This window comes from Lissotriton helveticus, chromosome 8 (assembly GCF_964261635.1).
Source record: "Lissotriton helveticus chromosome 8, aLisHel1.1, whole genome shotgun sequence".
NCBI classification, from domain to species: domain Eukaryota; kingdom Metazoa; phylum Chordata; class Amphibia; order Caudata; family Salamandridae; genus Lissotriton; species Lissotriton helveticus.
In genome coordinates this window covers 1,680,246,889-1,680,273,433 of record NC_136069.1, presented here as the reverse complement: position 1 = coordinate 1,680,273,433, position 26,545 = coordinate 1,680,246,889, and the positions used below count along the sequence as shown (strand labels likewise).

Sequence of the window (26,545 nt, the reverse complement as noted above, 5' to 3'; positions counted from 1 at the left end):
TTCTCCCTCCTACCTACCCAGTACCTCTCTGCACTCTTCCTTCTCACTCCTACGTCCTCCCCAGTACCTCCCTTCACACTTCTTTTGCACCTCCAGTACCTCCCTGCACACTTCTTTCGCACTCCCAGTACCTCCCTGCACACTTCTTTTGCAAACCCAGTACCGCCCTGCACTTTCTCCCTCCTACCTACCCAGTACCTCTCTGCACTCTTCCTTCTCACTCCTACGTCCTCCCCAGTACCTCCCTTCACACTTCTTTTGCACCTCCAGTACCTCCCTGCACACTTCTTTCGCACCCCCAGTACCTCAATGCACACTTCCTACTCAGTCCTCCCCAGTACCTCCCTACACTTCTTTCGCACCCCAGTACCTCCCTGCACAATTCTTTTGCACCCTCAGTACCTCCTGCTCACTTCTTTTGCACCCCCAGTACCTCCCTGCACACTTTCCGCACCCACAGTACCTCCTTGCACACTTCTTTTGCACCCCCAGTACCTCCCTGCACACTTTCCGCACCCACAGTACCTCCTTGCACACTTCTTTTGCACCCCCAGTACCTCCCTGCACACTTTCCGCACCCACAGTACCTCCTTGCACACTTCTTTTGCACCCCCAGTACCTCCCAGCACACTTCTTTTGCAACCTCAGTACCTCCTGCTCACTTCTTTCGCACCCCCAGTACCTCCATGCACACTTCTTTTGCACCCTCAGTACCTCCTGCTCACTTCTTTCGCACCCCAGTACCTACCTGCACACTTTTTGCACCTCCAGTACCTCCCTGCACACTTCTTTTGCAACCCCAGTACCTCCCTGCACTCTTCTTTCTCCCTCCTACCTCCCCAGTACCTCGCTGTTTTCTTCCTTCTCACTCCTACCTCCTCCCCAGTACCTCCATTCACATTTCTTTCGCAACCCCAGTACCTCCCTGCACACTTATTTTGCACCCCTGTACCATTTCTGCACAGTACTTCTCCCTCCTATTTCCCCAGTACCTCCCTGCTCACCCCCTCACTCCCCCCTCCCCAGTACCTCACTGCACACTGACACTCCCCTCACCCCCTCATTGTCTCCCACACAGTTCCTCCCGCCTCGCTCCTCCTACCTCTGTCTCTGCCTCCTTGAGCTGTTCCTTCCCTCTCCTGCCTGCAGCAGAGCCCCCAGCCCAGGGCAGTGTCTCCCCCATACATGGGCTCAGAGCCCCCAGGGCAGTGTCTTCCCCATACATGGGCTCAGAGCTCCCTCCCCTCCAGGCGGTGCAAGTGTGTCCCTCAGCCTGCATGGTGAGGGGGTTTCTGATCACAATGGAAGACGCCGACTGCAAACAAGCATTTGCAATGCAATAGGTCTCTCACTCGCATTATTAAAGTTTGAGCTATTGGTGTTGCATTCTTTAGCAATGTCAATCAGCTCACACTTTAATAATGCGAGACTTACTGCATTGCAAAGGATGGTTAATGTTTCCCACGACACAGCTCTTTCCTTTCAGCCTGACGTCATGCCCGGGCACAGTCAGGTTTGTGTTACGTGACGTGCGCGGAGACGTCACATCCTGCGTGCTGGGGCAGGAGGCAGGAGGCAGGAGGCTGAATCTGCGCGCCCTCAAACCAATCAATCATGGCGCTGGCGGTGTCCTGCTGCTGCTTGCACCGGCCCGGGCCGCCGTATGCCCTGAGCCGTGCTTCAGCACCCTGCTGCCCAATATTTATTTCATTTCTGAACGCAGCCGAGGGAGACAGTGGAGTCAGTGACCGAGTGACAGTTTGTTACTGGACGGCCTGGACAAGGAGTCACATCTCTTACGATATGTGAGTCAGTGAAAAAAATCTATTCATAACATTTAAATTCAACATTTACTTTTTATCCGGTTTCATTTTACCAGGTCATGGTGATAATATCCAGGGCACAAGTCCTTAAAAAAGAAGGGGGGGGGGGGGTGGGGGGGTGGGGTGTGAAACTGTAAGTAAAGTAAAGTCCACATTTGTAAAGCGCACAATCACCCGTAAGGGTCTCTAGGCGCTGGAGGCCGTCGGGAAGATTAAGCGAGCTATTGCCCAGAGTCACATGGTGCTGGGCTAACCTGCCGCCGGAGCCGGGGATCGAACCGTGGTCCCCAGATTCCAGCGTCAGTCGCCCTGGCCGCGGTGCCACACCTCTCCCTCGCCCTGGCCGCGGCGCCACACCTCTCACTGTCACAGGAAGCTACGTCACGACAGGAAGTGACGTCACGAAAGGTGGCTCTGATCTCGTCCCAGAGAGGCCAAGAAGTCCAGTTGTTTGGCAGGGGTGATGGCGTCCAACCTGTAAAATAAGTGGGGGGACGCTGTCCACCCGCGTGGTACTCCGACTCGAGCCCTGATAATATCTCATGAATAGTACTGCACCACTTGTCAGCCATTTGTTTTCTGAGTGATAAAATGTTAACACAGAATAAAGACTTCCTGCCAGCTTCATGTAATCATAGACTTGCACTACTTACTGTGTGTCATAGTTTGAGCAAGGAAAGAATAATTCTGGACAATCCCCACTCCATCTATCGGATTACAAACTGCTAAATCAGATGGCTCCTCCTTTTATTGGCTGAAGATATGCACGGTGGTCCGGGGCCAGGTTGGGATGGGAGTGTATATTACAAACAGGGAAGAGACATGACGCCGGCATGTTGGAAGTGTTATAAAATATGGCCCACAGAGATACAAATACCTGGAGTTTCCTGGTACGCTTCAAAGTTTGCGACAATCCTATTGTCTCGCCATGGGTGATGTGGTTTCTACATCATTGACCCTGAATTAAACCATCCTGGTACGCTTCAAAGTGTGCTACAATCCTATTGTCTCGCCATGGGTGATGTGGTTTCTACATCATTGACCCTGAATTAAACCATTGTGGGTGGCGTGGTTTCTTCATCATTAGTGATCTGATAAAATAGTGACATGATTGCAAAAGCTTGTTTTTAAAACTAATAAAAGACTGGCAGTGCAATTTGTATTTGTTTGCACTATCATGTGTTCAGAGTAAAACACTGCCACGTTTTACGCTGTTTCCCACCATTCTTTTTTACCTTATTACATTAGCAACCAATTATGCCTGTGACTGAGTGACGGCCTAATATTCTAGTTGCACTTGCTATGGTAAAATAAATTCCTTTTTGGGTTAGCTCAGGTCATGAATGATCACATCAATCGGCGTACAGACCACGCACCCTACCACCGAACCAACGCCCCCCACCACCACCCTCCGCGCCTGGACCCCGGTCAGCACCGAAGACACCACCTGCACAATGAACACCATCCACTCCAACCGACCCCTGCCCCCACCACGTCTTCAACAAAGCCGACTCCATCATCGCACCCCAACTCCTGGACATCATCAACATCTCCCTCAACTCCGCCACTTTCCCGGATAGCTGGAAGCACGCCGATATCAGCGCCCTCCTGAAGAAACCAACAGCGGACCCCACCGACCTCAAGAACTACCGCCCCATCTCGCTCCTCCCGTTTCTTGCCAAAGTCATCGAGAAGACCGTCAACAGACAGCTTGCCGCCTTCCTCGAGACGAACGGATCCCTCGACCACTCGCGGTTTCTGAGCCAACCACAGCACCGAGACCGCCCTCATCGCAGCCACTGACGACATCCGATCCCTGCTTGACAACGGGGAAACAGCGGCCCTCATCCTTATGGACCTCTCCGCAGCGTTCGACACTGTCTGCCACCGCACCCTAGTGCAGCGCCTCAGCAACATCGGAATCCAAGAGAAGGCACTGGAGTGGATCATCTCGTTCCTCGCCGGAAGAACCCAGAGAGTTCGCCTTCCCCCGTTCAGATCCGCTGCCACTGAAGTCATCTGCGGCGTACCACAAGGATCATCACTCAGCCCCACCCTCTTCAACATCTACATGAGCCCCCTCGCAGCCATCGCATGCCAATACAACGTCAACATCATCTCCTACGCTGACGACACCCAGCTGATCCTCTCCCTCACCAACGACCCCGCTGCCACCAGAACCAGCCTACACGAAGGGATGAAAGACGTCGCCGAGTGGATGAAGAACAGCCGCCTGAAACTGAACACAGATAAGACGGAAGTCCTCATCCTGGGATCATCGCCCTCCGCCTGGGACGACTCCTGGTGGCCCCTGCCCTGAGCACCACTCCCAAGCCAACGGACCATGCACGTAATCTGGGCTTCATCCTGGACTCCTCCCTCTCGATGACCAGACAAGTCAACGCCGTCTCATCATCATGCTTCAACACCCTGCGCATGCTCCGAAAGATCTTCCGATGGATCCCCACCGAAACCAGGAAGACGGTCACCCAGGCCCTCGTCACCAGCCGCCTGGACCACCGAAACACCCTCTACGCCGGAACCACAGCCAAACTCCAGAAAAGACTCCAGCGCATCCAGAATGCCTCAGCCCGACTCATCCTGGAACATCCAGCGCCACAGCCACATCTCTGCCCACTTGAAAGACCTGCACTGGCTCCCCGTCAACAACAGGATCACGGTCAGACTCCTCACCCACGCACACAAGGCTCTCCACGACATGGGCCCGAAGTACCTCAACAGCCGCCTCACCTTCTACACACCCACCCGCCAGCTCCGATCCACCGGCCTCGCCCTGGCCTCCGACCCAAGAATTTGGAAATCCACCATCGTAGGAAGATCCTTCTCCTACCTGGCAGCCAAGACATGGAACTCCCTCCCCACTCTCCTACGGCTGACCCAGGATCACCTCTCCTTCAGGAAACAACTCAAGACCTGGCTGTTCGAGCAGTAGCGACCCCCCCCCCCCCTCAGCGCCTTGAGACCCTTACGGGTGAGTAGCGCGCTATGCAAATTTTGTTGATTGATTAATTGATTGATCAGCAGTGCCTGCCTGCCCTTGGTTACTAAGCACTGAAGTCACACAGTCTGTCTCTGGTTAGTGCCCTTCCTTCCGTTTCTGGTGCTTTGCAGATGTGTTTTAAAATCTTCATAGAATTTCTCGTTCCTCAAATTAGTGTAATTTCTGATATCTATATGATTCTCTCATCTTCATTGCTTGTTTTTGCCCGCGCGGAAGTGTCACTCGTAGTCGTTGAAATGTCACTCAAAATTACTCTGAAATTATGAAAATGTCACACATAGCAATCTGAAACCTTGGCAGCTATGCTCACCCCTGCTGGCACACCCCGGCAAAATCATCATCAGGGTGAGGCAGCCAAGCTATCAGTGATTTAGGTGGGCTGGGGGAGGTCCAGGGACGTTTGTGTTAAGGAGGTGTGTGGGGGGGGGGAGTCACTGCTCAGCCAGGGGCTGACCAATGAACACAAACTCCCCCCCAACCAACCCCTCTCTGCTGCCTCATTTAATTTCTTAGCGTCAACAAGGGTGCTAAGTTATCTTAACAAAGGCTGGCTCCGTTGGTAAGCACCTTTATTTTGCATGTTTGGCGAGCAATATACTACGTGTTGTGTTTGTTCTTTAGTTTTCTGCTGCCTCTCGTTTTGTGAGAGTGTGTTGAATACCTTGGCTTAGACAATCAGAACTTGAGAAAGATGACCTTAGATTCTCCTCCAAATCTCGAATCGGTGTGATGTCTAACGGGGAACGTCATATTCACACGGTGTGAAATCACTCAGAACTCCAAAGTGAAAAACATGAAGCACTCAAAGCTTGGAACGTAGTTGCAGGCTTTAGATTAGAAACCATATGTTTTTTTTTGTTTTAACCTAGTACATTTATGTTGTCCCGCAGCATGTTTGGAATTTTCGTGCCCTTTATAGGTCTAGCTTTCTTGTAGACTAAAGTGCTTTATGGTCACCTTATGACAGCGCATGCTTTCTGTGGAGCTCTGTAGTAACTACATACTAGTGCATGATGCAATATTGGATACATGTGCTGCAGGATCTCTGTAAATGCCTTTGTGTCAGTCTACTAGTACATAATGTGATTCACGATAAAGGTGCATTGTGAGAGCACCCAAAAAATTTCACAGTGATGCCTATTGCTACCATCCTCATTGACAGCCTAGCTTTTTCACAACAAAATCAAAACCGACACTAAGGAAGTCTGGGGGTCAAGTAAAGCAGTGCAGTGTATTCTGGGATACGCAGTGCCTGCCCCAACCACACATTCACACTCAGACAGTACGTCTTAGTTTACACTGTAAAGGACATTTCCAGCCCCTAGCATTTAGCAGGGACGGTGTGGTGTTTTCTGGCCTCCTTTACAGGAGATACCTCTGGTTTGGTCCACCTGTAGCAGGTCACAGGTGCAGAGAAGTGCAACATACTGCATGACATGCGATCCTTCCTCAGAAGGCCCATAAGTATAGTATAGTCACACAAAATAAAAGCAGAACCTCATATAAAATTAAGTTCTCCTTTGACTAATACACACTAGGCAGTTTTGCACATGCCACAAAATGTACCCCTGAATCGTAGGTGAAAGTCGGGGATTCTTAAGACTAGTTGGGGGCCGTAATACGGTCTATCAAATGTCCCAGGTTCCAGGCATGCAACGAGAATCTTCAGATGATGCAAATTTGCATGGATCAGGGGTGTGGAATTTATTAAAATATCTACTTGTCCATGGGGCAGGTTGCTTCATAAATCTACTTGTCCTGTAAGAAAATCCACTTGTCTCTTTGGTGCCATGCAGTGTGGCGACAAATTATGGCAGCAATCTCATTATATAAGAGCTCTTGTATAGCCTCTCTGATTATGCCAGGGCTCATATCACGAAAGTCATATAGCTGCATTTAATGCAAGGACATAAAACAAGGGTGCACTTTTGAGACTTTCTTTAATAATTGGCCCCAAATTTGGTCTGACGTTATCCATGACCCTTTGTGTTTATTAAAATTCTCTAATCTCTTCTCTTAGTTTTGTTCCGTGCCAGTAACTAATGCCAAAACAAGTCACACATTGCCAAAACTAAAAAGCTGACCGCCCATTTCAGAACTACTGGCTTTGCCACTGCTTGTTTATTTGTATGTTTCCCATAATCTTATTAAAACTGGTTACACTGATTTCTCAATATGAATATTTTTGGGAAATGCTAGCATGCATCAACACATTTTACTAAATGACGCTGCAAAGAAACAGTACCTGAAATTTTACAGTAGTTTAGCAAAAACAAACTCCTACTTTCATTTTTTTAAGGAACATTTTATATTGAAAGCAAAGAATCATTAATCTTGCTTTCAAGCTTCTGCAAATATTTGCATCTAATTAGAAAGCATTCTGGGGGCATAATGCATAGCATCATATTGCTAAACTTTGAAACCGTGTTAACACATTTTTATACTGGAACCACTGTCAGTAGTGCCGTCAGAACTTACATTTACTTACAGCGCTCACCATAATAATAAAGGCTTTCAATTAATGAACCATGAACACAAGGTTGAACAGCATTAACATATGCACACCAATATTAACGTAACTGCAGACCGTGCCCTTCCCTGATCCTTAATGTGATACTGCAAACTGGCAGCCAAATGGTTTGTGCTGCAGGGGGTTGGGCCTACTTGTCCCAAGGACAAAATACACATTAAAACTTGTTGCCCTTGACCCCAAACAATATGTCCTGGGCGTCGGGCTATAGGAATTCCACATCCCTGATGGATGTATTAATGCTTACAGAGAATACTCCATGCTACAAACAATCTCTATGCACCGGTCTTCTAACCACCCCACATAGGAAGAAGATGGCTTTCTGAAAGCTTGATATTCAAAGGAATGTGCGTTGTTGGTAGCAAAGGCTCATAGCACAGGCGCTAGCTGTTGACTCCCTGACCCGCATCACGGTGATTACGACCGATATGTTATACGTTTAAAAAAAGCTTTTTGAGCATTTTATTTTAATTAGCCATTAATTTATTTTCTAGAGCATTTTGAATCTTTTAATTAACGCCAAGGGCCCTCCCCGCCTCCAAGACCTCGAAGGGTTCTTCTCATGACCACACTGTAGATACCAGAGCTCAAATCACCCCCCGCACAGAAAGAATCTCATCCCCCCAGACCTCTGCCCAAATCAGACCCCAAAGAGAATAACACAAGGATACCCGACCCTGGCTCCCCCTTAAGCTCACCCTGAAAGGCTTTCTAAGTAACGTTAGAACCTTACCTAAACACTCAATCGAGATGTGGGACCTGCTAGACACCGACTCCCCAGATGTGGGTTTCATAACTGAGACCTGGCTCAACCCCTCTAACACTCCAGCCATCGCTATCGCCCTCCCAGAAGGGTATAAATTCCTTAGACTTGATAGACAGGTCAAAAGCGGAGGAAGGATCGAAATTAGCCACAATCACAGGGTAAAACCCTCCATCCTGGAACATCACTCTAATGGACAAATAGAGACCATGATTTTCAGGCTCGATCTCTCCCCCCAATCCAACTGGAAAGGGGCTCTGGTTTACCCCCCCCCCCCAGGACCCCTAGCCAGCTTCTCCATCACCCTCATGGAACTTATAGCCTTACACGTGATTTCTTCCAACCACTTCATACTCTTGGGGGACTTCAACATCCATAGCGAGAACCTTGACAAGGCAGACACTGTATCCGTCCTCTCTGACCTTGCCACACTCAAACTCACTAAAATTAGCAATGGCCCGACTCACTTAGCTGTTCACGCTCTACACACGTTTTTCACCAATTCCACCTTCCTTACATGCGAAGCCCCGAAGCCAGTCAGTTGGACAGACTATGCTATCATCAACCTCCAACTAGAAGACCCCAAGGCACGCCAACAGCCAATCCCACACAAACAATCGCAGTTCAGACAATGGCACAAAGTCAACCCAGTCTCCTTTGCTTCCGCCTTCGCGATTACCAAAAGCTGGCCATGTAATAACACTGAAGATAGCCTCTCCCTTTTAAATGAATCTATCCTAGTGGATCACACCGGTAAAAGTGGGACATCCCAAAGCCCTACAGGCGGCGTGGTTCTCCATAGAACTCCAGAAAGAAAAAAACAGGTGTAAAAATCTTGAAAGGAAATGGCGCCGCACCAACCTCTCAGTCAACAAGAAAAATTCAAGACTGCCCTTCCCCTGTATCACAAAAACAGTAAAATCGCACGTAAAGCACACATAGTCCTCCAACTTAGCCAGGCCGACAACCCGCCGAAAGCTATGTACCAAATCCTGAAAACCTTTACAAACCCCAAAGCCTGTGAATCAGAAGACACTCCCTCCCAAACGCTATGTGATAAAATTAGTAATCACTTTATACAAAAAATTGAAAACATCTACAATAATATTGTTACTACCAAACTTCCCTCTCCCAAGGTATCACTCTTGACACCCCCGCTAGACCCATAACCAACCCTGACACCCTTCTAAATTTCCCCCCTCTCTCGCGAACAAATTAAAACTGCCATGATGGCCATAAAATCAGGCTCCCCACTTGACACCATACCTGTCAAAATCATGGCCTCCCTGACCGAACAACTATCTGAACCCATCTGCTCTATACTAAACCAGTCCCTGGAAGAAGGCCACTTACCCTCCTCATGGAAGGCTGCCCAAGTCATCCCCATTTGGAAAAATCCCAAACTCCCCACAGAAAATCTCTCTAACCTCCGCCCCATCTCCCTCCTCCCCTATCTGAGCAAAGTCTTGGAAAAACATGTCAATCATCATCTCTCCAACCACATTGAACGGACTGGCTACCTTGACCCCTCCCAATCAGGTTTTCATCCTAAATATAGTACTGAGACAGCCCTTGTGGCCGTCACCGGCACCATCAGACTATCCCTAGACCAGAATCAACCCACCCTTCTAGTGTTATTGGACCTATCCGCCGCCTTCGACACGGTGGACCACCAGACTCTGCTCACAAGAATTAGGGAAGCAGGAGTCGGAGGGACAGCCCTGAAATGGATAATCAGCTTTCTCTCTAACCGCTCCCAAACCATCAATTTAGGGCCCTTCAAATCCACTCCCCAGGAACTCACTAAGGGAATGCCACAAGGCTCATGCCTGAGTCCTTCGACGTTCAACATATACATAGCCCCGCTGGCAACCCTCCTGAGAAAACATGGGTTCGTCCCGATATCCTACGCGGACGACACCCAGCCAGCTTACCTTCTCTTTCAATAGAACTTCTCAATCTGCCAAATCTACCTTCTCTTTAGGTATGTTGGAAATCTCACGCTGGATGGAAAGCAATTTCCTCCAGCTGACCGCTGGGAAAACGGAGGTCCTGCTCTTTGGAGATGCCCCCCTCCTTTGGTCACCTTCCTGGTGGCCCCCAGAACTAGGCACACCCGAATCCCGGCAACCACAGTCAAAAACCTTGGTGTACACCTTGAACAGTCCCTAAACATGAAGAAACACGTTACACACACACAGTCGGATCCTGCTTCCACACCCTTGGCCTACTAAGGAAATCTTTTCCTTATCTCCCCGATACAATAAGGAAAACCCTAACAGAGGCCCTGATACTAAGCAAGCTGTACTATTGCAACGCCCTATTGATCGCAGCAAATGAGTCCTCCTGAAACCGATTACAAATGATACAGAACACAGCCGCCCGCACGGTTCTGAATGCTCCCCCCAGATCAGCTTCCGCTCCCCTCTTTCACCAGCTGCACTGGCTGCCCATACGACAATGCGTGAAATTCAAGATCTGCCGTCTCACACACAAAGCTATCTGGGGCAATGAACCGCCCTATCTAGTAGAGAGACTTCACCGCTATAACCCGGCCAGGACTTTTCGCTCCAGCTCCCAATCTCTCCTCAAAACTCCCAACATAAAAAAGGCTAGATCCGGAGGCAGGTCCTTCTTGTCCCAAGCCCCCCTCATCTGGAATCAACTACCGCTTGCCCTCAGACAGTGTCAGGATCATCTAAAATTCAGAAGACTCCTGAAAACTGTCCTACCAATGCTGCGCTTTCAAGCGCTGAGATACCCCCCCCCCCGGGGTGATTCAAGCGCTATATAAAATTAAATCAAATCAAATCAAAGATACTATGCCCAGATATGCAAATATCTCAAGCCTGAGGGTGCGCCTTTATCTTGCTAATCCAGCTTTTAGTCATACTTATTGTTCTTGGTGCTCTTATTTTATCCGTTGAGCATCTAATTCTAAACCATGCATGCTTTTATGTAATATTCAATCTATTTTAAATGTAATGTTTATATCTCCAGATAGCAAAGGAAGTGTTCCTGACAAAGCAAGATCCGAGCCTTCTCTTGGGACCAAGAGTGCTTTGTTGGCACGTTTTCTGTTTTTTTTGTAGTTTGATGATTTTTTTTTCTGGTTCCATCATGGGTGGTGACGTTTCTATAATCAAATGTGGGTTATCGGAGCCAACTGAGAAACTGCCTACTGTTCCTATCGATGTAACTGTAATAGTACCTACCATTAAAATGAGGATTCGCTTCAGTTTCAGAAAGTAGGTCTTTTCCTTTGTCCTAGGAGAGGCTCATGTCCTGACACTGCCTGAAAAAATGCCCCAAATTATTGCTTGGTTTGCAGGATGGTGATCTATAGGCAATGCTCTTAGAACAACAAAACAAGCATAAAAAATGCAATAGGTCTCGCCTTTTATTAAGTGAAAGCCATTAGTTTTGCTATACATTACCATTGTCAAAGCAAATGGCTTTAACTTAACCAAAGGCGAGACCTGTTGCATTTTCAATGCTTGTTATATATGTTAGCTCAAATTGTATGGCCAATCTACTCAATGTCACTCTGCTTCACTCAACTCTGCTTTACTCCACGCCACGCCACTCTGCTTTACTCCACGACACGCCACGCCACTCTGCTTTACTCCAATCCACACAATTCACCTTAGCTCCACTCAACGCCACTCTGTTTTACTCCACTTAACGCCACTCTGCTTTACTCCACTCCACGCCACTCTGCTTTACTCCACTCCACTCCACACCACACCACTCTGCTTTACTCTACGCCACTCTGCTTTACTCCACTCCACTCAACGCCGCTCTGCTTTTCTCCACTCACTCTGCTCAACTACATTCTGCTTTACTCCACTCCCCTCTTCTCACCGCCACTCTCCTTTACTCCATTCAATGCCAATCTGCTTTACTCCACTACACTCTGTTGTACTCCACTCTGTCCACACCACTCTGCCTTACTCCACTCCACACCACTCTGCTTGATTCCATTCCACTCTGCTTTACTCCACTCCAGTCTGCTTTACTCCACTCAACACCACTCTGCTTTACTCCTCATTCCATAACACATAGGTAAAATACATTGCCATTTATAATGCCAATAGCTCTAACTAGGGCTTTAAGTGGGCTGGGTCTTATAAGCAGGTGCCGAGACGGGTCCCTACTCGGCTTTCCATGTTTATCCTTGAGGTTGAAAAAAAAACTTAACTCTGCAGTAGTTCCATCCATCACTGCTTTTGATGTCACTTCAAAGAGACTCATTTTTCAGTTTTATATAGCTCAAACTTGGAGCACTTCTCATGAGCACCATTTACACTACACTAGGACATTTTCATGTTTTGAATCACAGGATGTTGAGCTGACGTCAGGCTCGAACCTGGTTTCACAGCTCTAAAGTCGGAAGCTCTAGACTTACCCCACAACCTTGCCCACAAGATTGTAAGCATATTCAATATTATATATAGTGAAGTCACAGTTGTTGCTGATTTATCTTATGCAGTTCACAACCATTGACAAAGCCAATAGTCCTGACATGTTGTAGATGTAATGGTATTTGTTGTGTTATATATCTGGATGAATGGTGAGATGCCGCAAAACAAAACAAAGTCATTTAGAAAACTAAAGGCCAGAACTGGTTTGTTGTCTTCCGAAGGGCGACTCCACTGGAAAGCAGCCACGGTGCTAACATTGTTACTTCTTTTCTACATAGAAGATTGCGGTTCTCCCACCTGTGGTATCTCCGTATGCAATCAGAGATAGTTTTAAACATGGAGACTGTGAATCGTGCCTGCTACTAGTCAAATGGTGCATTATAAATAGGATCCCGGGTTTATTAGTCGGCCTTTATTTTTTGCCTGGTTCAAATTGTTTTGAATTTTTACCCATTTTCTTTACCTGTTGTTTGCGGATCTCGCTGCCCGTGCCCTTTCTGCAACTGCCCTCCCTCCTCCTCACTGCTCTTTTCCTTCTTCTGTGCATTGTTCCACTCTCTCTTGCACTCTGGCACCGCCATCACAAGTAGCTTTCAGCTGAAATCTCAGTGTGTGAGTAAATAGATCTACCATGTTCCCATAGATCTCATACTTCCGGTGGGAGCAGAAACTGCTGTTTCCAGCTCCATTTGAATTAACAAGCCACTCCTGATGAAGACCTGCGTGACCATAAACGACGATCCACACGTTCAACTCTGCATAGAAGTGACCAATCAGAGTGGTTACAGACGGGGAGACTAGTTCACTTTGCGGTGATCTCCGCAAGATACGTAAGCATCTGAGCGAGCTCCTGTTATATGAAACTTTGCTCAGCCAATGCCAGCCTCCCTCATACTTTGAAATTAACATTCCTAAATTTAACATGATTGCCACCCATTTCACTGTGAGTTTTTTTTTGTTATTTCCAACATCAATTTCAATTCCTGTACGTTCAGGGCTTCCTTTTTCTCATGTTAAAAGAGGTGTGGCGAAGCGGCCAGGGCGACTGACGCTGGAATCAGGGGATCACGGTTCGATCCCCGGCGACAGATTAGCCCAGCACCATGTGACTCTGGGCAATAGCTTGCTTAATCTTCCCGACGGCCCCCAGCGCCTAGAGACCCTTATGGGTGATGGTTTGTGCCTTACAAATGTGGATTATTATTATTTATTAATTTAGAAAATAACGTAATTATTGCAAAATGGCACCACCTGAGATGGATATGGTTGTTTTCCTAAGTCAATGTTAAATGGGGTTTGCCTTTGAAATCTTGCATGAAAATATAAAAAAATTAATTTAAACAGTAAAAGCCAACGAAATCCATGACAGGCCTCCAGCATGTCATTTTTAAATCAGCTGGGTTCTAGTCAGCAGGCCTAGGAGTCCAAGTCTGTGATGTGTGTTCAACACAAGCCGCTGAACAGGGCAAGCTCGTTCTTGTTGGCAAGTGACAGTACGGTGGCCCATCAACGGCAAGATCTCACTGATCGAAGCCTTCCAGGCTGCTGTCATTGAGATAGACGGGGACATGACATGAATCACGATGAGAGAGCGAAACCAAGAAAGGGAGAAAGAGGTAGAGAGAGAGTGAAAGAGAGGCCATGAAAGAGAGAGTAATCATGAGTGAGACAGGGGATCTAGAAAGAAAGAGATAAAGCCATGCTATGCAGAAGTCACGAGACGTGTGATTTAGAGAGAAAGCGACAGAGAGTAGAAGAAAGTGTATGAGAAATAGATGGGTGAAAACAAGCGTGACAGAGAGAGGCTAAAAAAGAGAGCTAAAGACAGACTAAAAGAGAAAGAGAGCTCAAGAAATAGACAGCGGACGAGGAAGAGAGAGTGCAAGTTCTAGTAAGTGAGTGAGGTCGAAAGACAGACAGAATGACATGGTACCTCAAATCCCTCAAAGAAAAGAAGTATGAAGGAGACAGGGGGTGGGAGAAGGGCTAGAAGGTAGAATAAAGACAGTACAAGAGAGGAGATAGAGCCACGGAGAGAGAAAATGAGAGCGAGTGAGAGATAGATGAGAGAATACGCTTCAGACACAGATCAGGAAAATCCATATCCCTCGTGGAAAGGCAGAGAGAGAGAGGGGGGAGGGGGAGGGTGTTTGTGTGTGTGCGTGTGTGTGTGTGTGCGTGTGTGCGCGCGCGCGCGCGTGTGTGTGTGTGTGATTAGGACCGAGATGGAGAGAAAGAGGATAGAGTGAAAGAAAGACAGAAAGAGTGATGGAGAGAGACACAGTGAGAGCGATCAAAAGAGGGAACAAGAGAGTAACTGATGAGGACAGAGAGAAAGAGATGAGGCGAGAGAGAGAGGTGATTGAGAATCGGTGGGCGAGAGAATGATAGGAACATGCCATAAATCGTATTCAGTAATTTTCTTCACAGAGAGAGAGTTAAAGAGAGAGAGAGAGAGAGACAAAGAGAGAGGAGATACAGTGTTAGCGAGTGATGTATAGGACAATAAAACTTTTTGCTGCTGCAGTAGCTTTTGTAAATTTGGGACCATGTATATTTTACACAGCAATTCCTTCTTTGTTCTACTGGCTTTGCCTGCTCGGCCTCAGACAACTCGTCACCGCACCCACCCTCACCGCTGGCCACACACTTCTCCATAGGCACCCACGTCACCTTCGACCACACCACCGAACTCCACTGGACCGACCACCGCTGCATCCATTTCACCTTCAACAAACCAACCACACAGCACCGTACCCAACAGCTGCCTCGCCGCTGCTGGAGCAAAGTCATCGAAGACCAGCTGATCACCACCCTCGCCCAGAACCCACCCACCGACCCCAAGAACCCAGGCGCCGAAGCCCGCAATCTCAGACAGTGGATCGACGACTGCGCCAACACCCTCGCCCCACTCAAGAAACCCTCCAACAACAGCAAGAGAGCCACCTGGTTCACCGACGAGCTGCAAACCTCCAAATGCGCCTGCCGGAAACTGGAGAAAATATGGCTCCACGAACACACTCCGGACAACCACGCAGCCCACAAGGACGCCACTCGCAGACATCACTACCTCATCAGAATAGCCAAGAGATCCTCCTTCAAAGACCGCCTGGATAACAACGCACATGAGAGCATTGTAAAGGAACTCTCCAACCCCAACTCTCCAACCCCAGCGCCAACGCCAACGACATACCGCCCTCACAAGAACTGTGCAACTCACTAGCTATCTTCTTCCACCGCAAGATCGCTGACATCCATGACAGCTCCAACACCATAACCGCCCTGACTACGCCAGACCCCACCTCCACTGTGAACACCACCAGCGCCAACCGCCTGATCTCCTGGTCCAATGTCAACGACGACGAGACATGCAAGGTCATGAACTCCATCCACTCAGGATCAACGTCAGACACTTGCCCACACCACGTATTCAACAAAGCAGTCGCTGCCATCGCACCCCAATTATGGAAGGTCATCAACATCTCGTTCGAAACAGCGACATTCCCGGAAAGCTGGAAACATGCTGAAATCAACACCCTCCTTAAGAAGCCCAAGGCGGACCCCAAGGACCTCAAGAACTTCCTGCCCATCTCCCTGCTCCCGTTCCCGGCGAAGGTCATTGAGAAAATTGTCAACATGCAACTGGCCCGCTACCTAGAAGACAACAACATCTTGGGCCTGTGCCAGTCCGGGTCAGACAAAACCACAGCACCGAGACAGCCCTAATCGCCGTCACAAACAACATCAGGCGCCAACTAGCCAACGGCGAAACATCAGCCCTCATCCTTCCCACCCTGACCTTCTGGTAGGTCGCTCCCCATCCGCTGCAGCACCACCAGTGACTGCCTTCCTGCTGCCGCCTCCTGCCTGCTGACTCGTGCTTGCTGCCCCCATGCCTGATGCTCTCCCCTCTGCTGTGTGTCTGCGCCCCTGCCCTCTCTTATCTTTGTACCCTGTGTGTGCCAGTGCCCCTTCCCTTCTTTTTTGTACCCCATGTGCATGTGCCCCCACCCTTCTTTTTTGTACCCTGTGTGCCTGTGCCCCTGCCCTTTATTTTTGGGCCTGCTTCGTGCCCTTTTCCCACCGAGGTTTCCCACAGCTGCTCCCCCTGTGGCCCCGCCCCCCCCCTGTGCCCATTCGCTACCCGCATTCCCGCCTCCCGTCTCCTAGCTGGTCCTCCCTCCTCCCCTCCCCCTTAAAGGGCGGCCGCGCCTAAGGCAAGCCCGTCTGCGCCCATCCGCGCCTGTACCGCGCCCAGGGCCAGAACCCCTGGCCCTCACAACACCCGCAACGCACGCCACCGCTACGATGCCAGCACCCACATCGCACTCAACAACGGACGCACCCTCAACTGTTACAAGGCCACCCCCAAGCGCACCCATGGCCCCTTCACCTGCCAGAACTACAACTTCTCCTGCAACAACCACGCCAAGACCACCACAGCAGCGGAACCCAACCAACTACGATGCATCCTGCTCAACACCCGCTCCGCACGCAAGCACGCCGTTGAGCTCTGGGACCTACTCACCACCACTTCACCAGACGTCGCCTTCTTGAGCGAGACCTGGATGAACGATGCCTCCATCCCAGACATCGCAGTGGCCATCTCCGACAGATACAAGATCTCGCGCAGAGTCCGCACCAATGGAGCCGGGGGAGGCATCGCCATAATCCACAAGAACACCATCAAAGTGTCCACAAACACCGACGACACCCTCGCTACCGCCGAACACATGCACTTCAGGATCCACACCGACCCCAAGACTACCCTCAGAGGCACCCTCTGACCACCAGGCCCACGTCCCCAATTCTGCAACTCCATCGCCGACTTCATCAGCACGCACGCCCTGACCTCCACCAACTACATCCTGCTCGGCAACCTGAACTACCACTTAGAAAACAACAACGACAGCAATTCCTCCACCCTGATCGACAACCTCGCCACCCTCGGACTGAGACAGATCGTCACTACCCCGACCCACATCCCCGGTCACACGCTCAATGCCATCTTCACCGCCAGCCCCCACGTTGCCTTCAACCACAATTCCGAGCTCACCTAGACCGACCAACACTGCGTCCACTTCACCTTCCAGTAACCCATCTCCCACCACCGCACTCTACAGATCCCCCGCCAACTCTGGGGAAAAGTCACCAAGGAACGACTAGAAACACACCTCGCACTCCACCCACCAACAACCCCCACCGACCCCGAGGAGGGGGCCCGCACCTTCAGACTCTAGATTGTGGACTGCGCCAACACCGTAGCACCCATGAAACAACCCACCGACAGAGACACCAGCCAGAGAGCCAGCTGGTTCACCCCAGAGCTCTTAGCCTCCAAGCGCACCTGCCGGAAACTGGAGAACATCTGGCTCAACGACAGAACACCCGCCAACCGCACAGCTCACAAAGACGCTATACGCAAACATCACCACCTCATCAGGACCACCAAAAAAAGCCTAATTCAAAGACCGCCTTGACAACAACGCACACAACAGCAAAGAGCTATTCAACATCGTGAAAGAGCTCTCCACTCCCAGCTCCTGCACCAACGGCATTCCGCCATCACAAGTCCTGTGCGACACCCTCGCTGCCTTCTTCCACCGCAAGATCACCGACATCCACAACAGCTCCACCCCCTGGACGCACCCCATGGACCCCGCCACGACGAACACCCCAAGCCCCACCGACCAAGACCCCCTGACCACCTGGACCAACGTGAGCACCGAAGACATAACTAGGACCATGAGCACCATCCACTCAGGCTCCCCGCCTGACCCGCTTCCCCACCACATCGCCAAGAAAGCCGTCAGCATCATCGCACCCCACCTGCGTAACATCATCAATCCCTCCTTCGAAACCGCTACCTTCCCGAAGATCTGGAAACACGCCGAGATCAACGCCCTCCTGAAGAAACACAAGACTGACCCGAGCAACCTCAAGAACTTCCGGCCCATCTCCCTGCTTCCGTTCCCTGCGAAAGTCATGGAAAAGATCGTCAACACCCTGCTCACCCACTACCTAGAAGACAACAGCATCCTGGACCCCTGCCAGTCAGGCTTCCGCAGCAACTACAGCACCGAGACCGCCCTCACCGCCACAGATGACATCAGAATCCTACTCGAAAATGGCGATACAGCGTCCCTCATCCTCCTGGACCTCTCTGCTGCCTTCGACCAAGTGTGCCAACACACACTGTGCACACGCCTCTACGATGCAGGGATCCGAGACAAGGCCCTTGACCGGACCACCTCCTTCCTCACCGACAGAACCCAGAGAGTCCGCCTCCCCCGTTCCACTCCGGAATCAACACTACCATCTGCGGCGTCCCCCAGGGATCCTCACTCAGCCCGACGCTGTTCAACGTTTACATGGCCCCCCTCGCTCGCATCGCCAGACTACACGACCTCAACATAATCTCCTACGCCGATGACACCCAACTGATCCTCTCCCTCACCAAAGACCCCCTCAACGCCAAATCCAACCTACACCAGGGCATGAAGGCCGTCGCCGAGTGGATGGAGGCAAGCCGACTCAAACTGAACAAGGACAAGACCGAGGTCCTCATCCTCGGCCCAATCCCTCAGCGTGGGACGACTCCTGGTGGCCAGCATCACTAGGAACCCACCCAGCACCAACCAACCACGCACGCAACCTAGGGGTTATCCTCGACTCCAAGCTCAGCATGACCAACCAAGTCAACGCAGCAGCCGACTCGACTACGGAAACGCCCTTTACGCCGGAGCCCCGTCCAAACTCATCAACAGACTCCAAAGAATCCAGATCGCCTCCGCACGCCTGATCATCAATGTCCCACGCCCGGACCACATCACCCCGCAACTGAGAGAACTGCACTGGCTCCCCGTCGACAAAAGAATCACATTCAAACTCATGATCCACGCATACAAGGACCTCCACAACACCGGCCCAGCCTACCTCAACGACAGACTCTCCTTCTACGTACCCAACAGGAAACTCCATCCCGCGCATCCACAGAACCACCTCCGGGGGCAGATCCTTCTCCCTCTGCGCTGCCAAGTCCTGGAACGCCCTCCCCCTCCTCCTACGACAGACCGCAGACCTCCTGGCATTCAGAAGACTGCTCAAGACCTGGCTCTTCGACCACTAGCTGCACCTCCCCCCCCCCCCCCCCCAGCGCCTTGAGACCCTAGCGGGTAAGCAGTGCGCTTTACAAATTCCCTGTTTGATTGATTGATTGATTGATCCTCCTGGACCTGTGAGCCGCCTTCGACACGGTCTGCCATCGCACTCTAAAGACACGCTTCCTAGAAGCTGGAATCCAAGAGAAGGCCCTTGACTGGACCACGTCCTTCCTCTCCGGCAGAACCCAGAGCGTCCGCCTCCCGCCCTTCCGATCCGAGGCCACCGACATCACCTGCGGCGTCACCCAGGACTCATCCCTCAGCCCGACACTGTTCAAAGTTTACATGGCCCCCCTCGCACAAGTGGCCCCCCAACACGACCTCAACATCATCTCCTACGCCGACAACACCCAGCTCATCCTCTCCCTCACCAAGGACCCTGCACACCGCCAAAGCCAACCTCCACGAGGGAATGAAGGCCGTCGCCAACTGGTTGAAGAACAGCCGTCTGAAGCTGAACTCGGACAAGATGGAGGTACTCATCCTCGGACCCACCCCCTGAGCCTGAGAGGGCTCCTGGTGGCCGGCCACACTGGGAATAGCACCGCCACCCACCGACCATGCACGCAACCTAGGATTCATCCTCGACTCTCCCTCTCCATATCTAAACAGGTCAACGCTGTCTCCTCCTCCTGCTACAATACCCTCAGCAGGCTCCGCAGGATCTACAAGTGGATCCCGACTGAAACAAGAAGAACGGTGACACAGGCCCTCTTCAGCAGCAGACTGGACTACGGCAACGCACTCTACGCAGAATCCCAGCCAAACACCTATGACGACTACAACGCATCCAAAACGCCTCTGCCCAACTGATCGTCAATGTCCCCCGCCGCAGCCACATCACCCCCCACCTGAGAGACCTACACTGGCTCCCCGTCGACAAGAGGATTACCTTTAAGCTCCTCACCCACGCACACAAAGCACTCCACAACGCCGGACCAGCCTACCTAAACAGCAGACTTTGCTTCTACACCCCTACCCGACAGCTCTGCTCTGCTAGCCTCGCCCTCGCCAGTGTCCCCCGCATCCAACGAACAACCTACGGTGGCATAGCCTTCTTCTACCTCGCCGCCAAGACCTAGAACACCCTCCCTACCCACGTACGGCAGACCCAATACCTACTGGCCTTCAGAAGACTCCTCAAGACCTGGCTCTTCGAGCAGTAGCGGCACCACCTCCCCTCAGCGCCTTGAGACTCTCACGGGTAAGTAGCGCGCTTTACAAGTACTCTGATTGATTGATTGTTCCCCCAGAAACTATTAGCAACTATATTTGTACAATAAAGCTGCCTACTATCAGTGGAGAACTTCAGGCTCAGGTGGTACGATGGTTGAAATACAGGAAGCTATCAAAATGTCACCAAATGGGAAAGCTTGCAGGAGCGATGGATTGCACAGAGAAATATACAAAATATTAATGGGCCAATTTGTGAAACTATTGGCCCACTTATTTAATAAAATACTAGAGGGTTGCCAGATATCCAATTTTTTTTCAGAAGCTTTATTAGTTAGTTTAAATAAAAAAAGACCACCCTCCTAAAACGCCTATCATATCGCCCCATTAGCCTGATGAATAATGATTATAAATTGTTTTTTGCGAATATGGCCTTTAGAATAACTCCCCTAGTGCAATAGATTATGCACAGGGATCAGTGTGGTTTCTTACCAGAGAGAATTATTACTAATAATACCAACTTCTTTATACAAGCTATTGATTACTTTCCAAGTACCAATGTAAAATCGGCGATGATCATGATATTCGCTAAGAAAGCTTTTGATTTAGTTCAATGGAACATTTTTATTAGCCATTTTACTTAGGTTTAACTTTTCTCCTAAATTGGTGAAACCTCTGCAGAACCTATGTAGCAAAGCAGATGCAAAAGTCATTATAAATTCACACACGCACACATGGCAGGAGCTCTAGCAACTAGAAGTGGCACTTGCCAGGGCTGCCCCATGTCTCCTGTGCTATTTACACTTTTTGTCAAACCATTGGCCTTACTTCTACGCAAAGATTCGCAGATTACGGTACCTCTCCCAGGGGCGCCCAAACTCAAATTGATTTGATTCTGTATTTGGCTGCTGATGAACAAAATATTGTGAGAACTTCTGCCAGAATTAAAATGTTCTCAGATTTAGAGGAGTATAGAATCAACAATACAAAGTCTGAAGTGCTTTTGTTAAACTGCCCTGAGCAAGTACTTCCCATGGATATGCGATCTCAGGTTCATAGGGTGGGGTTGATTAGATATTTTGGTATTATTGTTTCCTATAATGTTTTGCTGCTTTACCAACTAAACTATGTGCCAATGCTTTTCAAAGCCCTGAACCTACTTCGGCAATGGCAATTTCGATTCTCAATTGGTGGTCGAATCACGCTCGTCAAGATGATGATTTTTCCTCTCTTCCTTGTTGTATTTTCTAATGTGATAATCAAGGTTGCCCAAATATCAGATAATCACCAATTTGTGGGGTCAGGAAACACGCCCGGTACCAAATTAGAAACTCTGCACTTGTGTATAGAAGATGGGAGACTTGCACTGTCTTTTTAAAAAAATACTATCAATCAGCATTTTTAGATTGGTGTGTAGCACCCCAGGATCCTGGTGATAATTTCAATCTGATACAGTTCTTCTAGAAAATAACATTCAGTTATTTTTGTTCATCAAAATCCCAAAGCTCCCGAAACGCAATTGGTATATGTTACTGTATATTATTCTTTTTAGGTTTCCCAAGTCAAAGAAGTATTTCAGTTTTAGTCTTTCCACCCTGAAATGTTGATAAGCGATTGTAGTCTGTTGGGTCTCCAGATCGATGGTGGGTGCAACTAAAGGTGGTATATGGTCAGATCCACAGGTTTGAAAATCTTTTGGTGGATGGGGCCATAAAGACATGGGATCGGTTGCAAACTGATAATTCAGAGGTTCCAATCAATTTCCTGAAGAGGAGGGCGGGGTTCCCAGGGCGCCGGCAACCCCATGTTGATGCTTGACCTCCCCAAACATCCTTGGGAATATGCAGGTGAAAAGGAGATGTTGAAAGAAATGTTTAGTACAAGCCACACATTTTTTTGTCTCAGGAGAAACACAGAATGTAAGCCAAAGTGTGTTCTAGTTAAGAATGTATATTTCTTAAGACAAATACTTCTCATTCTTGCTTTGACAATGATAAATCCAAATTCCTCTTCATTTAAACACTGCAATGTCAGAATATGACGATTTGTGTTCCAATAAGTGGCTGGGAACTGTACAATTCAGAAGTATAACACATGTAACCTGGACCTGAAGATATTGCAAGTCGCCAAGGAGTTCCCAGACTATATAGAGGAGCAAAGACGAAGGACAAGTATAACATCTCCCTTCCTGCAGACATCTTAAAACCTTGGACCTAGATAGTCAACGATGTTATAAAAATACAGAACAGTAAACACATTTGCTGCACTGTGTCACGTGACAAGGAGAGAGGAGAAAAGCACCATGGGGCAGATTTATGAAGGCCTTGCGCCGCCGGTGCGCCACTTTTTCCCATGTTAAAAATGACGCACCGGCGGCGCAAGGCCTTCATAAATCTGCCCCCATATCTACAGAGATATGGGAATCTCCTCCTCTCTTCCTAGAGGCAACGCCCAATCAGGCTGCCATGCACACACTTTTGCATCATTTTGCAAGGGCATATGCATGAGTTTTGCATACGTTTTGTACTGGAAAGGCACCAATTCAGTACAAAAGGTATACAACCTTTACAACGCAACTTTTACAACGACCTACCATTACCACGCATTTTTTACAACGCAGGATCCATTACAACGCATACCATTACAACGCATGTATTTACAACGCAGGTACCTTTACAACGCATACCATTACAACGTAAGTATTGTAAGTATATCATTTTATTAAAAATATTATAAGTTTGGGTTTTTGGGTAAAGGGGTATTTTTAGGGTTCAGGGTCAGTTTTCAGTTTTTGGGTAAAGGGGTATTTTTAGAGTTTAGGGTCAGTTTTCAGTTTTTGGGTAAAGGGGTATTTTTAGGGTTCAGGGTCAGTTTTCAGTTTTTGGGTAAAGGGGTATTTTTAGGGTTCAGGGTCAGTTTTCAGTTTTTGGGTAAAGGGGTATTTTTAGGGTTCAGGGTCAGTTTTCAGTTTTTGGGTAAAATGGCATTTTTAGGGTTCAGGGTCAGTTTTCAGTTTTTGGGTAAAGGGGTATTTTTAGGGTTCAGGGTCAGTTTTCAGTTTTTGAGTAAAAAGGTATTTTTAGGGTTCAGGGTCAGTTTTCAGTTTTTGGGTAAAGGGGTATTTTTAGGGTTCAGGGTCAGTTTTCAGTTTTTGGGTAAAGGGGTATTTTTAGGGTTCAGGGTCAGTTTTCAGTTTTTGGGTAAAGGGGTATTTTTAGGGTTCAGGGTCAGTTTTCAGTTTTTGGGTAAAGGGGTATTTTTAGGGTTCAGGGTCAGTTTTCAGTTTTTGGGTAAAGGGGTATTTTTAGGGTTCAGGGTCAGTTTTCAGTTTTTGGGTAAAGGGGTATTTTTAGGGTTCAGGGTTAGTTTTGGGTTTTTGGGGTACAGGGGTATTTTTAGGGTTTAGGGTCAGTTTTGGGTTTTTGGGTAAAGGGGTATTTTTAGGGTTCAGGGTCAGTTTTGGGTTTTTGGGTAAAGGGGTACAGGGTAAAAAGTAAATATAATTAAATTTAAATTACATTAAATTAAATTGATTAAATTAAATTAAATTACATTAATTAAATTAAATTAAATTAAATTAAATTAAATTAAATTAATTAAATTAAATTACATTATATTAATTTTAATTAAATTACATTTTAAAAAATATTATATACTTACCAATACTTACGTTGTAATGGTATGCGTTGTAAAGGTACCTGCGTTGTAAATACATGCGTTGTAATGGTATGCGTTGTAATGGATCCTGCGTTGTAAAAAATGCGTGGTAATGGTAGGCGTGGTAAAAGTATGCGTTGTAACGTCATACATCCGTACAAAATGCTATGCATAGACTAACTTTAAAAAGTGTCCCACTTCTGATGTATGCTGTGCAGTGCAGCCAGCACACATGCAAAGTGGGAAACAGGAAGACAAACTTAAGTTAAATTTATCCTAATTTAGGACAAAATCCTAATTTAAGACAAAATCCTAATTTAGGACAAAATCCTAATTTAGGACAAATTCCTAATTTAAGACAAAATCCTAATTTAAGACTACTAAATGCATTCTGTGAATACCAAAAGTAGTAAATTTAGGATTTTGTCTTAAGTTAGTTCTGTGATTCGGGCCCTATGAAAGCAGAATCTGTAGAGCGAAATTAAGCACACCAAATGCACATGCTATTTTTTAAAAAAAATATAATAGAATCAGTTTAGTGCAAGTCAGGTTAAAAATTAAGTGGATCAGATTGGGTAGAAACTTGTAGAGATTCTAACTTATTTGCATGACCTACAGTGTTGAAATAAATAAACACCTTTGCATGAATATCTCTTCATTGCTAACAGAAGGGTCAAAAGAGATCAATCCTATATGCAAATAGAAGACAAGTGACTTGTTAATCACAAAAGTTTGTATAGCAAGGGATGGCCCAAGTCCAGTTCATAGCATCATTAAATCTTCATATCCTGTCCAAGAATGAAGATTTAATGATGCTAGGAACTGGACTTGGTCTGGTGCAACACTGGAGTACGCATAAACACGAAGAGACTGACTTGCGCTGGACGATCATCTCTAAAATTGAACACGACGCAAGAGGAGGCAATATTGAATTAAAACTAGCCCAACGTGAAGCATTTTTGATAATGAAATACAATACAGCCATAACAGGGCTGAATGAAATCTCTGAGATTTACAGAGGCACCCCGGGTTAAAAAATGCTAAAACAGTTTGTCTCTGCTCTATCAAGATGCTTCCACGCCTCAGTCACCCCCACTGAGACCGCTAAAAGGGAGGATGATCCGATTCTGTACCCCACATTAAAATTGTGGTCATCCTGACAGAAGTTTTATCGTAATACCGATTGGCTTTAAGGTTTAAGCTTAATAACTATTTTTGGGCCGTTTTTAAATCATTAGATGTGACACTTTCCATAACGTGCACTTCCAATACCACAATGCTTTGTGCGAACACTGGCACAATCCAACAAATTCAACTGCCGCGGTCTTAGCCATTGAGAAAAAGGTCCTTTCTCCTTTCCCCTTTAAGAACTCATGTGATCACATGACCGCTTTTCAGAACCAGGATATTGTCTCATTCGGAAACAACAGCAATCGGCGTTTCATGCGGGAGAACTCTCGGCGGTCCAAGTAAGAATACCCCCGTTCGGTTTTAGCATTCAGCCGCCAACAATTATAAAACGGTGCAGCTAATATATTTCCATTCCCCTTACAGTTTGTGTAAGATTAAGTTCGAGGAATTCGAAAAGCCGAAATTACGAGTCGCCTTCCTCCATACCCCGCCAAGTCCCGGCTTCGCGACCACTAAGTAAAGACCGGGTAAGCACATTTGCAGAAACCTGCTCCATTTAGCCAAGCACTACAAATTAATTAGACAATGGCTGACATATATCTTCCGTTTAGGTACCCAAAGTCAACCCCAAACAAGTGGGAGATAAGCCCTTCTCTTGTACTATAATAGTCCACACTGCATTATGTACCTAATGAGTAGGTTTGTCACAAGTGTATATATTTTTGTGTTTGTTTCACGTGTAGACCCATGGGGACATTTCCACACCTGAATTTAGTACTACACTTCGCACAGGAGATTGAAGGTAGGCAGTCTTTAAGCCGGTTGGTGGCTGTACTTTTACGCAAGTCCAGAATGCAGT

The 26,545-nt window shown here is 48.1% G+C and overlaps 1 protein-coding gene across 4 annotated transcripts in view; it reads left to right on the top strand.

The window, feature by feature from the left end:
- The first annotated feature begins 1,579 nt into the window (after positions 1-1,579).
- LOC144773622 (transient receptor potential cation channel subfamily M member 2-like) overlaps positions 1,580-26,545 on the top strand; it is a 1,628,848-nt gene continuing 1,603,882 nt past the window's right edge. For all 4 annotated transcript variants that reach the window (XM_078658771.1, XM_078658770.1, XM_078658769.1 and 1 more), the window contains exon 1: positions 1,580-1,805. The gene's annotated coding sequence lies outside the window, so the exon portion shown is untranslated. The remainder of the gene's footprint in view (positions 1,806-26,545) is intronic.